Consider the following 14,895-nt stretch of genomic DNA (forward strand, 5'->3'; position numbering starts at 1 on the left):
TGAAGCGCACAATACAGGTGAGATGCGTTGGTGGACTAATGGCTAGTTGATGGGAAAGTTGTCTGGGGCACCTGCAGGGGCAGTGGCACATACCCTCCGGTCCACCATGGTCCATTGAGGCACTTGTATTCGCCATGTAGCATTCCAAGACATGGAAAGAAGCAGTTCACAGGGACAGACAGCAAGGGACAGGCTTTTGTGCAGTGCATTTCATTCCCATGTTGAATTTGACACATGCACTACCTACTTTATTTTGGTCATGGTGGAACACGACTTGTTCTGAAGTCATACCTTGCTATATGCGTCTGGCTGCTTACCCAGGGAAAATTGCATGTTGTGTGAATCGTGACACATTGGTCTTCCATTTGCCACACACCCACCGGCGCCTGACTTACTGCATTGATTGTGTATGAACCATCACAGGGTTAATGTTACATATGGGTACGAAGCATCCACACCAGATTTTTTTTTTGTAGAGTAGTTTGTTACTTTGGGGTATATATGGGGGTGTGTTTGTGTGTTATGGGCACACACAGATTAGTAACTGTGGCTCTCTTTGCAGCATTGAACTGTTCCTGTTCCCGGACCTTAGAGTGTGCAGGCAGGAGGCCAGCACTCACCCCAGAGATAAGTTTCTCTTTGTCTTGCATTTCAGTATTTTGTTACCATGTGCATGATGATCAAGTATGGTGTAATTGTGTATGTGTTAATGTGAGTAGTACATTTTTGTGCATTTCCTACTTTCCCGTGTCAATCCTACTCCCCTCTCCTGCCCCTCATTCCGGTTATCCAGTATAGCAATGCCTGTCCCGACTGCATATCCCTGACCCTCCTTCCCCACCAGGGTCTCAGAGGCCTGTGTGAGTTTGACCTTGCAGGCACCCAAACCACGGTGGGGGTGGTTGGTTTGTGCCACTCCTGTGCCTGTACACGGGAGCTGTGACAGTACACATCAGTTCGTGGTGCATCATTCTGTGTTATGTACCATACATGGGACACATCCTGTTGTGACATTGTTTTACTGTGCTACCTTGGTTGTTACGTCATTGTGGTAGTACTTGGGCTTTGTGACATACTGCTACTCCAAGTCATCCACTGGAGGCTCTCTGGTTTGTTTTGCTGCCTGCAGGCTTTTTGCTTGGCTTCTGTGTTGGCCTGCTTTGAGTTCTCTTTGATTTGGTGTTTTTGCAAGTCAAGGTGGCCTCTGAGGGTGCTGGACACTTTTTACACACAGGGTGGAAGATGGTGACAAAGGGGAAGGGTGATCCTGTGGCCAGGTGAACTTCAAGGATGAAGGCTACATAACCCAGGTGCAGTTGTTCAGTGGGTCATGGTGATTTGCAGGGAGGGGGGGTGTTTTGTTGTTGACAGTTGCCTTGCCCTACAGTGTGATGCGCACCCTGACATTGTAATTGTGGTATCCTATGTCCATGATGTATTCTGCTGATCAATGCCTGTTCATGTGTTGTGTTTACCTTTCAGGTGTGAGGGAATAGTTGTGGCTTGACATGCTGGGTTGTACACATGGTCAATGTTCACATGTGATGTGTAGAGGACATTGATGGTCACTAGATTGCACATGCATATATTGAGTGCATGTCCCTACTGACCCACACACTCGCACTATGATCCACTACATGTAAAACCACCCTTCCATGTCCACATGTACACTCTGTTTGCCTTCTGGTGCCCACTGTGTCCCTGCAGCACATGATCTATGACCAATTGAGGATCCTTTACATGCGTAATTTGCTTTTTGATGTAGTTTGTCACTTAGATGTGATGCTCAGGGTGTGCCTCACACACAATGGCTGTTCACTATGCTGTGCGCTGAGCAGTGTGTTGCAGGAAGTGGACACGGCACACAGAAGCTGCAGTGTTGATTTTGCAATGCACAATGTGCATGTAGACAGACATTAATTGTTATGTTACAACTACAACTGTTGGAATGCATTTGGGTATGACTTCTTTTGGGTGGGAGGTTGTTGGTCAGTCATTTCATCTGATTCCATGTCAGGCATCATTGTCTGATGCCATTTTACATTTTTCACATTTCAATGTGTACCTTATTTGTACTGTGTTGTTGTATAGCTATTGCTTGCCATGTCATGTTGTGGTTTGGGAGGGTTAAGGTGACATACCAGTGATAGTCATGGCCTGTTTTGCAGGTCTGTGTGATTCACACCTTGCATGTGTGCCTTTTGGTCACACAGGATTGCTTATGTTTAAGTAGCTAGGGATGCACACAATGTGGCACTTCCATGGCAACATTCTCAGGGTGCTAAGGTTGTGACAGTTGACTGTCTCTGTCATCATCTATTGTCACCTGGTATGTGCCAGACCTGTGTGCACTCCACAGGGGTGGGAGTTTAGGTGACAAATGTGGCCACAATCTGGGTCTTGGCTTCCTCGCCACGTGCCCTATCCCCTCCCATGGGCAGCGCCTGTGCCTGTGGTTGAGGATGTGGGGGCACCACCATGCCCACCGGTACGCCCTGCCGTGTTGCAACACTGTGCAGGACACATGCTGCCACAATGATCCTGCACACTACTGGGCATGCATAGAGTAGCTGCCCGCCAGAACAGTCAAGGGAGCGGAAGCGTGACTGGAGCACTCCGAATGTGCGCTCCACTATGGCCCTGGTTGCAATATGGGCCGTGTTGTATCTTGCCTGGGGTGGTGTGATGGGGTCACGAATTGGCGTCATCATGTGGTTGCTCAGAGGGTAGGCACTGTCCCCTGGAGAGGTGATGATGGTTGTGATTTTTGGGGTTTGTGTATTTGTGTGTGTGTGTGACATGCATGCATGTGCACAGGCATTTGTACTCACCTAGGAGCCATGTGTCACCATGCTGCCCAGCTTCCAGGGCCCGGCTCAGGGCGGACATTCTGCATATGAAATTGTCATTGGTGGAGCCAGGGTAGTTTGCATAGACAGAGGTGATGATTCCCTTTGCATCGCATACCACCTGCACATTGATGGAATGCCAGTGCTTGCGGTTTCGGTAGATGTGCTCAGTGGCCCTAGGTGGATGTAGGGCCACATGGGTGCAATCTATGGCACCAAGCACTTTGGGGAAGTGTGCCACCCTGTAAAAGTCCTGGACAACGGCCTGCCTTTCTGCGGGTGTTCTGGGCATGTATATGTGTCTGCGGACAGAGAGGCGCGCTGTCATGATTGCCAACACCTGGTGTAGGCAGCATGACTGCATGGCCTGTGAGACTCCCCCCCACTATGGCAGTAGTCCACTGAAATGCCCCAGTGACCAAAAAATTCAGGACATTGAGCACCTTCTCCAAGGGGCTCAATGTTTGGGAGCAGATTGTGGGGGATGTAAGGTCATCTTCCCACTCCCTGACCAGGTCTACGATGATACGAGGTGGAAACCTATACCTGCTGTAGACCTGGTCATCAGGCATCCCAAAAAGGCTTGTCCGGGATGAAAAAATTCGGGCACTGGCTATTCTCCTCCTCCTGCGGTGTCCCACAATCAGTGCTGCGACAAATGGGGCATTCATCGTAGCCGTATATACGTGTTTGTTGTTTGCGCACACTTTTATACTGTGCGCGGGGACGCATCTGCCTGCCTTCGTGTGACGGACGCGTTGACGCCTATGCGCGTCTTTTGCCGTGCGCGGGTTTCCCGTATTCAAATCCATGAATACGGGTTGTTCGCATGCGTGTGGTCGTTCTGTGTAGTTCCCTGCAGTACTTCCCCAGTTATGCATTCTTTTTCACGCATTGTTCCCCATTCCGCGTGTTACAGCCCGTGTCCCGCCCCCTTTTTGGTGTGTGCGCGGATGTTGTGCGCTTTCCCTGTGAGCGTCAAGCACAGCGTTCAGGATGTTGCAATGACGTGTGTGCCACGCACGGGTTTGGCGCACATTTCAGGAAAAACACACGCAGGAGCTTCCATGAATCTTTTTTCACACTAGCGCCTGCTTGCGCCACTTTTTTCGGCACACGTTTGTTCCATGAATCGGCCTCTGAGTTGCTAATTATAAAATGAAGCGCCTTCAGAGCTCCAGGCCCGATGGGCTGCCAAATGCTGAGTTAAAAGCTAATCCTGATGAATGGATAGAAATTATGTATATCTTGTTTTCAAGAATAACAAAAACAGGGATTATACCTGATACTTGAAGAAGTCAATATTAGGGCCTATTTTTAAAAAGGGCAATAGTAATCTCCTTGCAAATTATTTCCCTCAAGCTCTTTTAGACATCCCGGGAAAATTATACGCACAATTAATTATTAAAGATCTTAACAAATGGCTTCTAGCACCCAATTTGATAGACTCTCACCAATCCGGCTTTGTACCAGGTCTGGGTGCCTCTATAAACCTTATAATTCTGATAGTGTAAAAGAAAACAAGCTCAAATCAATAGTTACTCTTTCTATCTGGCTTACATTGATTTCAGAGTCACTTTTGACTCAATATCCCAAAAAATACTATGGCAAAAATTAACGCAGGCAGTCCTAAATGTATCTGGCAGACATTTCAACAGTTTTATACAAATACATCTATTCAGATTAAACTGACTGTTCCAGTGCTAACATTTTACAAAGGAAAGTGGTACCCATAGTCACCTACGGAAGCCATGCCAAACTGCCTGAGATACAAGTTGACTGGAACCTATTGGAGGGCGTCTTTTGGAAGTCACTGTTGCCAATAGCAAAATCATTCCTATTCAAGTTGTATGCTTTGAATTAGGATTGATCTCACTATTGTTGATTGGAACAGATTAATGATATATGCCAAATGCAAAACAGCGGGCAGTTATCCTGCTTGATTATAATCAACCATAGAGATGGGTATGAGCCCTACAAATCACTAGCTGGACAGCATAGCAATGTCCAGTGCAAATATTGACATTGACCTATTGGTTACTAATCCTGCTGAAGCAAAACTAAAATTATCGTATAAAAATTGGAACAACACGTGGCTTGAGTGCAGTAAGTATAAGATTTTCTCAACCAAATCATTCCTAGAAAAAAAAAATGAACACTGTTCCTTTATGTGTTATTAAATTCCCTGATGAGCAATATAGGGCCAATATTATGAAACTTAGGTTTAATTTTGGCCAACAAGAACACTTATTGCTAGAAGAGCAAAAATAATGCTACTTGTCGCATTTGCAAAAACCATGAATATGCTGAAACATTGAAACATCTTGTAGTTGAATATGGCAGCTTAGATGTGCTAAGGCGAGAATATTTTTTTTGGATTCTTTGGGAATTTCTGCATATTATCACAGCAATCTATGTGGGAAATGATCTTTAATGCACTGAAGAAATCTTAAAATTTAGCCACAATAAGGTATCTACAAACACTGGATATATAAGGCATATAGTCTGAGAAATGAAATGGTGATTGAGTCATAATTAACAATTTAATTCCCTTTTATGTCTATCAAAGATAGTTTTAGATTTTTTTAAATTTAATGATGAATTGCACGTGATGATGGTATTGTTTCAATTACATTGAAGAAATGTGTATGCATTGTGTTTTATGATACACATAATAATATTGATGATTTTGTAATGTAAATAGTATTTTTTGAAAAAGGTATTACAAAATCAAATAAAAAATGTTTGCATTGATATGAGGCTTTTGACCTGTCACAGAGCCCTTTAGTTCTTGTCTTCAGTCTCCCACCAGCCAGCCTGCTGAAAGACTGATGAGCATTGTTTTAGCTCCTTAAAACCATACATTAACCCACATTTATACCAGCTAGAGATGAGAAGATACGTGGTCAAGTTTCTCAAGTACAGAATCTTCCAAAATTGGGATGAAGGGTATTAAGGGTCTACCAAATAGTTGATTTGAGTATTTGGTCAAATACCGAAAAGTTGGGCAAGTATTCGACTGGAGCCTAATACCCGAATATTTACCTTTAAAAAATAAAGTTCTGTAGACAAGAAAAACACTTTGTAAATTAAAACCCATTTTAAAATATGTAATTTTTAAATGTTTATATCCATTCTTTATTGCATTTCTTTTCTTTGTTGTCTTCAGAAGATATTTGTTGAAACCGTGAAAAGAATACATTATCAGAAAATAAACTCTTCAATAACAGCACAGTTTGCATTTTTGTGCATACATATGTGTCACTTGTTGGGCAGGGCCCAAGTAACAAAGACTAGCCCAAAACTATCATGTGAATGTATGCCATCACTGTGAGCGGAGACTGGGGTGTCTCTACTTGTACCTCCAAATGGTCATTTTGGGCCTGCCCATCCTTAGCCTTCTGGCTCCAGCAAGGCACTGAAACACAAAAGGAGTGATAACAACAATTAGAACCCCTCTGACTGCTGAAGTGCTACTGAGTACAAGCCTTGGGGATGCTAAAGCCATGCTTTCTACCTGTGAAACTGAGTGGGGAGAAGGCATTTGGAAAATGTATTTTCATTAATAGCAAGTATTTTTCTTTCCTTTTCGGGTGGTGTTTTGGTGCATGCTAAAAGACACCAGACAAAAATATATAGGGAATGCAGAGTCCTCCATAGTTCCCAGCTGACCCTATAGGGAAGGGAAGTGCAGATCCTTCATTTGCATGTACATGTTTATTTGTATGTATTTGTTTCACTTGTGCATATATTTGGTCCAATGTTTTAACATCTGAAACTTTTATATCTTTATCTTTCTTACAAAAATATCCCCTTTGACTCTATAATGTTGGGACAAATAATTCTGCTTAAAGATCATACAGTGAAGCAACTCCCCAGTAATGGTGATCGCAATAGTAGTTAAACTACTGCAAATTAGAGATTATTAATTTGTACTTTGCTACAAAAATGGAAAATCATCTTAATGTTACAATCTTTAATAGTCATCTTCATAACATCTTCATAACATCTGAAGAAACAGAGACTGTAGACAATACATTTCGGACATTTCAGTCCATCATCAGGCCTATATCTACAAAATATACAGAAAATCAACAAATCAAAAAAGGGCTAAATACAAAACATGTACATACTAAATCACGACATGTGAAAACAGTGCAACTGCCACATATGTCACCAAAAAACAAATCTATTTCAAAGATAATTCTAAAGTTATAAAATCTAAATATTCAGATGTAATTTTTCCAGATAAAGTTTTGCACAATTACACCATCTATATCAATTGTTTAAGCCTACCTGTCTGCCGCTATCTGTGTTAACTCATCAGATGAGCCAACAAAGGGCATTGCTTTCTGCTCGATGGTTTGGACCCCATGCTAGTCGGCCCAGGCCCACTTTACCTGCACCAACCTCTGTTGAGTGATTCCAGGCAGTGCGCGACCCTAACCATGCAATTTCTGTTGGATCTTGTTTATTTACAACCCCTCCCCACTCCCACTGCAGCCTGTTTCCTTGATTGCCATTTTTCCTGCTCCCATCCCACCCACCACATCCTAATTGACCTAAGAAGGCCATTACATTCTGCTGGAGGGTCTAGACCCCTTTTTGGTCAGCCCTTGCCCACTTCATCTGTACACAACCTTTAGAGAGTGCTGCCAGGCAGTGCGTGACCCTAACCACACAATTTCTGTTTGGATTTTTTGTTTATTTCTGTGCTCCCCGGCGCTCCAAGTTCACTCCCCACTCCCATCACACCTGCTTCCTTTTTTGCCCTTTTACCCACCTCCCATCCCACCCACAGCATCCCAATTGGCCGAAAAAGGCCATTTCAAACACCTACTCTGGGCAGCCCACTTAAAGAAATCTGGAAGCACTTCCTCACAGCTGTAGGTCTCAAATTTAGGTGCATTTCCCCACTGCTGTGTGTCATAAATCCAGGTGTATTTCCCCACAATTGTGTTTATTGAATGTAGGTGAATTTGCCCACTGCTGTGTGTCTTATCTTGAATTCAGGTGCATTTCCCCACTGCTGTGTGACTTGAATCTAGGTGGAGTTCCACACTGCTGTAAATCCTGAATTTAGGTGCATTCCCTGATTGCGGTGTTTCTTGAATCTAGGTGCATTTCCTGACTGATGTGAGTCTTTGATAGAGGCGTATCCCTCCACTGCCGTGGGTCTCGAACCCCAGGGGCACCTTGCTCTTCCATGAGCTATGTTTTAGGCAGTCTTACTCAGCCATCGCCCTAGTTGGGTCAAGTAGCCATATTCTGTCTTGGCAGTTGCATTAGGCGGCCATATCATGCCTGATGACACGTATGCTAAGTAGCCGTGCTCCCTATAATTGGCAACTGTAATTACTATGCTGCAAACAATTGTTAGCCCTATTTTCCTAACTTCCCTCCCCACAGTCAACCTCTGCGTCCTCCTCAATTAACAGATGCTGAATGGGACTAAACCCCATAGCTTGCTTCAAAGGTCCCTCCACCCATGTTAGCCTCATTTATAGGTGCTGAACTGTGTTACCCATGGTTGCCAACTTCCAGTGCCTAACCACCCGAAGTAAGCCAGAGTGGTACTTTACATCTCACCATCAACCAGTCACAGGACTGAACAGTGCAGGGCCCAACAACGACCACAGCACTACACACCCGTACCTCCACAATCCCTAAAGGACACCAAAAGCCATGCAGAGCCATAAAAGAAAACAAATTAATGACAAAACCACAAGGGCCCATGCCCCTGGTGCCACAACCCACAATTTAATCAACTACAAATGGCAATTAACTATGAATTCACACCTCATCAACAAATTAAACCACACATTGTGAAGAAACAATCCCACGGACCAGAAAGCATCCCAACCAAAGAGGACTCTGGCTCAAAGAAATTCAACCCACAACTTAATAAGACCATACCATGCCTCACCACAAGAAAGACTAAGAAGCTAGCATGAGAAACGTACCCAGGAAGAAACCTTAACCCCACAGGAAGGCATCCATCATCAAGAATTAACAACACTGGAAAACTCCAGGAAGACAACGCCAAACAGAGAAATGAAACATACCAAGAAAACAGCTAGCATGGACTACATCTTTCGCTACTGCTTCACATACCACTCCTTTGCAAAAGAAACCAGACAATTGGCAACAAACCCACATGCACGAACCAAAACAAATGTTGACACCATCAGGATGCCGAACCCAACATTTCAAAAAACAATTGACCCAAACTTGAATAACACCATGGATAATACACCAACAAGAATCAGGAACAAACTTGAATCCTTTACCTTCAACACGCCTTACCTTTCCAATGAATGGAGCAAAGGACAAACACTCAAACAACTCACTGACCAGAATGAACCAAAACCAAGCAAACCAGCCATCAACCTAATCAGACTTCTCGACAAAGAGATGGACCACCCAAGAACATCTCCTCCCATCAAGCACAACCATGGGAGAACTGCCAGACACGGAAACCTGACCTACACCGCACCAACTCAGACAGACAAAAGATCAAACAACAACCCACAAGGGCAAATATACAAACTACATTGCAGCCTGCTCAAAGTTATCGCCGTTGTAAAACACTCAACTGAAATCCATTACCTCCTAAGCGAGGGAGGTACAGATGGACTCTTTCTCACATAAACATGGTTATCCAAAAACTACAAATCCGCTGCACACTAAACTATACCGGACAATTTAAAATGAATATATGCCAACAGAGAAAACCAAAGAGGAGGCAGAATCGCAATGGTACACAAAGAGCCCATCTGAGCTGCACCACTCCCCTACACTGACATCGAAGACTGTGGACCCTCCTCATTAAGAATGAACTCAACGGGAAAGTCAATATAATGTTACTCCTGATCTAGAGACCACCATCTTACAACCCAAACTTCACATCGAAATTAGCAGACTACATCGCAGCAATATCAACCTACCAAGACGACCTAGTCATACTAGAAGACTTCAACATCTGCTTTGAAAAACAAAAAAATGAAACCTCAGCAAACTCATTCTGTGCACTTATGGACACAATCCACTTCAACCAAATAGTAAACGGATCCACCCACAATGCTGGAAACACCTTGGACACAATATTCTGCAGAGAAGGACTCTGCGCATCTGCACCATCAACACCAATCATATGGAGGGATTACTGCCTGATACCATTCTACATGAAACTCCAAACCTGCATACCGGCTGGAAAGGCAATACTACCTGCCACCAGGAAAAGAAATTGAAGAGTCTAGACCTAGAGTCATTAACACCACAGAGCTAACCACAACAACCCCTGATTTAGCGGAAAACACACTCAGCATCTGGATCACCGATGATCTAGACCAACTAGCACCATCAACACCATTCAAAGCCAAACCAACCTCACTGCAAGATAGTTCATAGAAGAGCTGAAAGAACTATAAAAAAAAACCTCAAAATGGATAAAATATGGAGATAACACTACAACCAACCAGACAAAATAAAATATCAAACCCAACTCAAATTTTACAAATCAGCAGTACTCAAAGCAAAAGAAAAGTACAACACTACAAGAATTGAATCAGCAACCAACCCACGAAAAGACCTCTTCAGAAACAACAAATAAAAAAACCCTCAGCCTACAACAAAGTCATCATCCCAACACAACCACTATGTGACAGCATCAACAACCACTTAAGATCAAAAATAGAAACAATCCAACAGACCATCAACACAAACTGTGTTAAAACAACCTCAACCGCTGAAGCACAGACACCGGTGAAAACATTGACTATATGTTATGCTCACCTGGTATCCACAGGGGTGCCACACGATACTGGATGGAGGTCCAAGCGCTATCCCGGACCCCTCTCTGCTTGGTTATGTGCCAGACATTGGGTAGCGCCTTAGGTTTTTGTCTGTTGAACTCTCCGTCCTGCATCTCTGTGCAGGGGCGCATGGTTGGTGCGGGCGTTCCCTGGACCTAGTTGCTTCACTGGTCCATGTGTCCTTATGTCGGGTCTAGACCGGCTGTGACTCCGACTCATCTTGCTGTCTTCCAGGTGAGTTATAATGTCTTTTCCGTCTTTATTCCGTCTCTTTCTTTCCTTCCGTTTTCTCTGTCTCCTCTGCGTCTTACTCCACTATGCTGTTCCCTAACAATGTTTCTTTTGTATTCACAGGGATGGTTGCGATTTCAGAGTTGCTGCACCAATGGTGAAGACCATGGTGAGTCATAGATGCACGGAGCGCTGCGCTGTTTATTGGTGTTAATTGCTAACCTGGGTTCCCCTTTCCTCTTTGTACAGGTTGCGGTGATGTTCCAGAGTGATGAGCGATCAAAGCATTGCTTGCCCAGGTAAGTGCATTGTTAATGCTGACCTTGTTCCTTCTCCCTTGCAGGTTGCGGTGAAATCCAGAGATGGGCGAGGTAAGAGAAGCGCAGGTTGCTGCCAGGACTAGCTGCTTGCCCAGGTAAGAATTGTTATTAATGCTGTCCTTGTTTCTTTACCTTTGCAGGTTGCGGAAAACTCCGGAGAAGGGCGAGGTAAGCGAAGCACAGGATGGATTCAATGGCGGTTACTTCACAGTTAAGTGTTCTTGCTCACTAATGCTGTTCTTGTTCTTCCAGGTTATTAATGGAATCTGGATCTAGGGTTTCAGGATCGGGCAGCCAAGCTGGACACAGTGAGCCTTACACTGCAGGAGTGCAGAATAACGCTAAGCGTGTTCTGCTGTTTGGGTGTGGTTCAAATAGCCCAGGTTAAGTAGTTCCAGGCCAATTAGTTCCAGGCCCAGCCACACCCAAAACATTAGACCACATGGCTTGGTTCTAAAGAACTGAGCTGTGTAATAGGCATCCATGTTGGATTAAGGTCCAAAACTGGTATTAATTTATTCCTGATAATGAGCCTGGCGCCCAAGGCACCAGGACTGACTCCATGTATGTTTCTGATGGAGTTTTAAGGCCCTTGGAGCAAGTGTGAAGGGCTTTAGCCCCACTGCTGCCAGGGGGCTGTTGTACCTGAGGGGGTCAGGGGCATGGATCGTGACACTATAGCAATACTCACCTGCTTCGAACCAATAACCAAAGACATATTCTCCACAATTATCAAGGACACCCACTTCTCAGGATCTCCGAGTGACCCATGTCCCCCAGACATCTTAAAAGAAATCCACAACCACAAAACACCAACTTCACACTTCCGGCACCTAATGAACCTGTCACTAACACAGAAATTGTATCAAACTCCTTCAAATCAACATTCATCAAACCACTAATAGAATCAGAAAGTGCAGAAGATTCAAGCGACTACAGACCTATAGCCAACTACTCGGCGACAATCTTTGAGAACTGTGTATTCAAAATCCTACTTAAATACATTGGAACAATTGGAAATACTCCACCACTTACAAGTTGGCTTCAGACCAATAAGAGCAAAAGAATCAGCCCACCTATCAATATCGGATGACCTGAAAATAAGTACAGACAATGGCACACAATCGGCCCTCATACTACACAACATATCTGTGGCATTCAACACAATTAGCCACACAACATTAATAAAAATACGGATGGAATGTGCAATACAAGAACTCACACTAAGGTAGCTTACCTCCTTCCTCACAAACCAAACTGGAAGAACCAACCTACCAACTTTCACCTCAAACACCAAAAACATCTCCTGCCGAGTTCCATAGGAATCGAGCATCTCCCCCCTACTTTTCAACATCTACATGTCCCCCTGATGAAAATAATTTGAACCCATGAAATGAACACTTACAACTAAGCAGACTACACACAATTGATTGTAAAGATGATTATGACAAAGGAACCAAACAGCAGCCTCAACAAATGACTCACAGACATCTACAACTGGATGATAATGAACAACCTCAAACTGAATCCTGCAAAAACTGAAATATTGGTCTCACCTCAAAATGCAAAGAAACCAACCCACAACTGGACTGGCCGACAGCCATGGGAATGCAACCGGAAACTTCGAATGTGGTAAATAACCTTGGAATAGTCATGGACAACAGACTGTCCATGGAACCGAAAGTTAATGCAATCACAAAAAAGTGTTTCTATCTCCTGAGACTATTCATGGGGTTGCTCCCATACCTCTCTTTTCCACACAGAACCCTTACGATTAAATACCTGATATTAACAAGAATTGACTATGCAAACAGTCTCTGCCTAGGAATGCCAGAAAGACTTACCAAAAAATGTCAATGCTTCCAAAACACTGCAGCCAGGATTCTCTGGAGATTAAACAGAAGAGACCACATCACCCCAGCGCTGAGAAGCCTACATTGACTACCAGTAAAATAACAAATGCATCAAATTCAAAGCCCTCTGCATTGCCCATAAATCCTTACACAGATAAGGAGCTGAATACCTTTAGGCTAAGATCAGCTGCTACCAGCCATGAAGGGAACTAAGATCAATCGACCACCTACAAATAGAGACAAAACAATATGAAAAAAGTCAATTCGGAGGTGCAGCATTCTCACACCTAATTCTTAAGAGATGGAACACTAATGCCCAAATAAATTTGAACCACAGAAAGCCACCTCACCTTCAGGAAATGACTAAAACATGGTTATTCAACGTACAATGACAAGCACAAAAGGACAACGGCAGCAAAACATAGAGGACTGAAAGAAACGCATCAATGGACGTGGTCACAGACAACAGCAGCAAAATCAAGGAGGACCAAAAATACCCCACTGCCCTCCTCCCCAGATCCCCACATCCCCAGTCATGCACCAGAGCTAGAGAGATTGGCAACCCGAACAGCGGACAGATTCAAGGAAAGACAGCCCATGGCCAAGTGTCATGCTCTTGGGAAAGCCCCGTCATGTAACACATTAATTTGAAGCGTTAGACTAACCATGTCTCATGCAGATAATCAGAGTAGCTCAATTATGCATCATTTCCTCTAATTGATTGAAAAACAGACGTGTGTCCATTTAGCATCCAACCTCACAATTATTCAGAACAATCCTTCCTGAGTGAATATAGTAACATAGTAGCTGCAATCAACCCTCTGCACTTTAAGTTAAACATGGGGGATGTTAGCCTCTGTCCTTGGGGAGGAGGCGGGGCAGGCCAACAGGCCGCAACAAGGAGTGTTTGAGGGTACCATTGAGCGGCAGTTGGATCTGAGCTGAAGACATACTCCTGAGGCACTGCCAAAACTTAACAATGCACACACAAATCCCCTATTCCTGCTCCTTCAACATGACCTAGGCCACTATACACATATAATGGCTAACCACACCACACCATACATAGACACACTTAGAATTAATTAAATGTTCACACTCACTAACTCTCTGAGACTCTGGAAATAACCTTAGAAGGAACACACCAATGCACATAATCCACAAATGCATCCACACTATGCACAAATGCATAACCAACATAAGTCCATCAAACATCTAACAGACAACCGTAACATTGGACCCTCTTTATGGACACAACTAATCAGTACACACAACCATATTTACACCCTAACCACATACAAACTACACACCAAACATAAAACACTATCACACTCTGAGGCACTGAATCCTGCTCCTACAGATACAAATATCCAGGCCTTTCAACAAACTCCCACATGCAAGACAACACACACAGAAGCCAGTTTCTCCTAGTTCTGAACCTATCCCATCACCCTATCCTCACTAACACACCCCTCGCTCTTCTATTGCAGAGCCACATGAGTGCCTAAGACTGCCTGTGGGTGGTAGCAGTGCACGATATAAATCCACATAACATCTATATATATGAAACACAGTCAGGTTTGTATATGGCATTGATCTTGGGGACGTAACTGCTCATGAACGGTGAGGTCTGGCATGATGAATTTTGCATGGAACATTCTTTATTTTATTGCTGAATTAATGCAACTAGTTCTAGCTCTATAGTTCATCCCATTCCTGAGATATATATTTTTGGTTTTTTTGGCATTAAGTTTTTTGCGCATCATTTACAGGTCATTTGTCAAAAGTGCTCGTCATTCGCCGTCTGTGCTAAACAGGTCTTGGGTTT

This window comes from Ambystoma mexicanum, chromosome 7p, assembly GCF_040938575.1.
Source record: "Ambystoma mexicanum isolate Mex_15411 chromosome 7p, UKY_AmexF1_1, whole genome shotgun sequence".
NCBI classification, from domain to species: Eukaryota; Metazoa; Chordata; class Amphibia; order Caudata; family Ambystomatidae; genus Ambystoma; species Ambystoma mexicanum.